Here is a 4,354-nt window from a genome sequence, read left to right as displayed (position 1 = left end):
AGTTTTGTATCATAAATCACTGATAGGGTGAAAGAAAAAAAAAAGAATTATTAGCAAGAAATATTTCAGGTAAACAACAATGTTATATTTTCTAAATATTTCTCATCTGCACTCTTATCGAATAAACATCTGTCTGCAAGGACAGATCGATCTTGATTACCACCCAATCTGCTAGAAATAGCAGCCAAATCTTTTTCCGATCAAAGCCCAAGATGTTTTAATGACAAATGCAAAATGTGAAAAAAAAAAAAAAATTTCTTTAATTTATAAATGTAAGAAAATATTGAATTGTATTGTTTGAAATAATTTGCAAGGACAAAACAGGATGGTCATAGCTGGAATGGCTTTAATTATAGGACTGTTAAATCAGGTTTAAATAACCTTTCAACTTAGATGCACGACCAGCAAATTTCTATTACTTTATTTTGTTTAGTACAGAGGTTTGCTCAGTGAAAGGTTAGGGCATTCGGCTCACAATCACAAGGTTGTGAGTTCAATTCCTGGTGATGCATTGTGTCCTTGAGCAAGACACTTTATTTCACATTGCTCTAGTCCACTCAGCTGGCAAAAATGAATAGTCCCTGTCTTTCAAAGGGCCAGCCTTTTCACACTCTGTGTCAAGCTGAGTCTCCTTGAGAACATGTTAAGGGTACTCATGTCTGTGGAGTGCTCAGTGCAGAGGTTTGGTTGATACCATTCATTCCAGTGTGTTTATATGTATATATATCTTTTATCTTTTACATGCTGGGGCATCACCTTGAATAATTTTTAGTTGAATGAATTGACCCCTGTACTTTTTTTGTTAAAGCTTAGTACTTATACTATTTGTTTCTTTTGTTGAGTCTCTAAGTCACAGGGATGTAAACAAACCAACACCAGTTGTCAAGTGGTGGTGAAGGACAAATACAGACACAAAGACACACACACAGATATATGATGGGCTTCTTTCAGTTTCCACTGCCAAATCCACTCATAAGGCTTTGGTCAGCCTGTAGTTATAGTACAAGACATACCCAGGGTACCATGCAGAGAGACTGAACTTGGAACCATGTGATTAGGAAGCAAATATCTTACCACACAGCTATACCTATATATGTGTATATAAGCACACAAATAGATGATGGACTGCTCTCAGTTTCCATTTACCAAAATCCACTCACAGGGGCTTTTCTCAGCCCAGTGCTATAGTAAAAGACATTTGACCAAGTTGTAACTCAGTGGGAATGAACCGAAAACCATTGTATTTTGAAGCAAACTTCTTAATCACACAACATCAATGAGAAAAAATATTCAATGAATGAAAATATAACATACCACTAATGTTTGGTACTGTGCCTTACCACTCTATACCTAAAGTCACAGCACCTCTTCCCGACAGAAATGGACAATTATTAACTCAACTACAAATAACACAGCTATGGTTGTTAGTAGAAGAGTGCCACTGTCAAGTCTTCCAGCTGAGAAACAAATTTGTTGCAACCAATTTTTTTGCAGATATAAATACTGAAAAATAATTCTGTTGACAAAGATTAAATTCTCTTTTTTTTTTTCATTTATCTGACTGTGGCCATGCTGGAGTACCACCTTGAAGAGATTTTTTTAGTTCGACAAATCGACCCCAGGACTTATTCTTTGTAAGATTAGTACTTATTATATTGGACTCTTTTGCTGAACTGCTAAGTTACGGGGATGTAAACATGCAAACAACAAGTGTGAAAAATTCCATCTGTGTAAAACTTTTCAAAAATATCAGATCAGGTGCATGAAACCAATAAAACCCACATTAGCATCCAAATCTCTCTAAAATCCTAATCCTGCTTTCTTGAAAGATGGTACATTGCATAATGATGTCTCAGTATACAAAGATAAAAGACAGGATGGTCACAGTTGGAATGCATTTGCTCATAGGTTTGTTGGGACTGAACAGCAATGACAACTGGCCCTGCAAAAAAATAGCAACCAAATCTTTTTTGACAGTCTTGAGAGAAAAAAGAAAGACACATTGGGTAAAAACAGTTTCAGATAACTCTGTATTATCTGAATACTAGTTGGGAAGGTTGAGGTTGGTATGTTCTTGAGCATCAAAAGGTCTGCTTCATCAGAGCTGAAGTGCGGCAACAACAACAAATGACGATGATGACGATAACGACGGTGACTATGACGATGACGACGACGACGACGACCACGACCACTACCACCACCACTACTACTACTAATAATAATAATAATCCTTTCCACCAAAAACACAAGGCCTGAAATTTTGGGGGTGGGGATTAGCCAATTACACCAACCCAGTGTTTCACTGGTACTTAATTTATCGACCCCGAAAGGATGAAAGGCAAAGTTGATCGTGGCAGAATTTGAAATCAGAACGTGAAGATAGATGAAATACCGTTAAGCATTTTGCCTGGCATGCTAACGATCCTGCCAGCTCACTTCCTTAATAATAATAATCCTTTCTACTAAAGGCTCAAGGCTTGAAATTTGTAAGGAAGGGACTAGTTGATTACACTGACTCCACTGTTTCACTGGTACTTAATTCAGTGACCCCTAAAGGGTGAAACGCAAAGTCGACTTTGGGCGGAATTAGAACTCAGAACGTAACGATGGGTGAAATGCTGCTAAATATTTCATCTAGCATGCTAACGAGTCTGCCAGTTCACTGCCTTAATGATAATAATAATAATAATAATAATTATGGTTTCAAATTTTTCCTCACGGGGCAGCAATTTGGGGTGAGGGATGAGTTGATTACATCAATCCCCTGTGTTCAACTGGTTCTTGTTTTGTCAACCCTGAAAGGATGAAAGGCAAAGTCGACCTCGGTGGGATTAGAACTCAGAATGTAATGATGATGGGCAAATACTGCTAAACATTTCGTCTGGTGTGGTAACAAGTCTACCAGCTCGCTGCCTTAATAATAAAAATAATAATGATGATGATGATGATGATGATGATGATGATGATGGTGATGATAATGATAACAATAATAATGATAATAATGATAATAATTATAATAATGATGATGATGATGATGATGATAACTATAATAATAATAATAATGATAATGATAATAATAATGATGATGATGATGATGATGATGATGATGATGATGATGATGACGACGACAAGAAGAAGAAGAAGAACCACCACTACAACTACTACTACTACATTGACCAATGAGAGAGCACAAATCTAGTGATGAAAGAAGCACTAATGACTAAATTGTGACCAATTTGCTCTGCTAGACACCATAGTACCCCATCAGCTTAGCCAAGTGAAACCTTTACAGTCACACGATATGGCTGTCCCTCTGTTTGTCTGTCTGTCTTCTGAGAAGTCATTACAACATATTCCATTTGTTTCTTCTTCTCTTCTATCCTCTCTCTCTCTCTCTTTCCCCCCTCTCTATCACCCTCTTTGTTACTCTTGTATTTTTTTGCTGACAAACAATGACATATTCTATCAAATCTCTCTCTCTCTCTCTCTCTCACTCATTCTCTGTCTTTGTCTATCTCTCTTTGTTTATCTCTCTTTGTCTATTTGTCTCTCTGTTTCTGTCTGTCTGTCTGTCTCTCTGTCTTCCTTTTTTGCTTTTTCTATTTGCAGACATTGATATATATTATGTCTCTACTTTCTCTTCTTCTGCCTCTCTTCCTGTCTCTTTCTCTCTCTATCTTTCTCACTGTCTCTCTCTTTCTTTCACTGTTTGCCTATCTGCTTGACTCTCTCTCTCTCTCTTTCTCTCACTCTCTCTCTTTCTTGCTCCCTTTCTCTTTCACTTTTTAAAGACAAACATTAATACAGTGTATCTCTCATATCTCTCTCTCTCTCTCTCTCTCTCTCTCTCTCCCTCTGTCTGTCTGTCTTATCTGTCTGTCTGTCAGTCTCTCTGTGTCTCTCTCTATCTATCTCTCTATCTATCTCTTTGTCAATGTCTGTCACACACACACACACACACACATTCTCTCTTTCTCACTGTCTCTCTCTTTCTTTCACTGTTTGTCTATCTGCTTGCCTCTCTCTCTTGCTCTCTTTCTCTTTCACTTTTTAAAGGCAAACATTGAAACAGTATATCTCTGTCTCTGTCTCTGTCTCTCCCTTTGTCTGTCTGTCTGTCTGTCTCTGTCTGTCTGTCAGTCTCTCTGTGTCTCTCTCTATCTCTCTCCCTATCTATCTATCTATCTATCTCTCTGTCAATGTCTGTCATACACACACACACATACACATTCTCTCTTTCTCTCTGTCTGTGCTGGTCTCTCATTTACACTCTCTTTTATATGCACTCTCTCTCTCATACGCCCTCTCTCTCTCTCCCTCTCTCTCTCTCCCTCTCTCTCTCTCCCTCTCTCTC

The sequence above is a fragment of the Octopus bimaculoides genome, chromosome 4, assembly GCF_001194135.2.
Source record: "Octopus bimaculoides isolate UCB-OBI-ISO-001 chromosome 4, ASM119413v2, whole genome shotgun sequence".
NCBI lineage: Eukaryota > Metazoa > Mollusca > Cephalopoda > Octopoda > Octopodidae > Octopus > Octopus bimaculoides.
Note: the sequence above shows the minus strand (reverse complement) of the source record.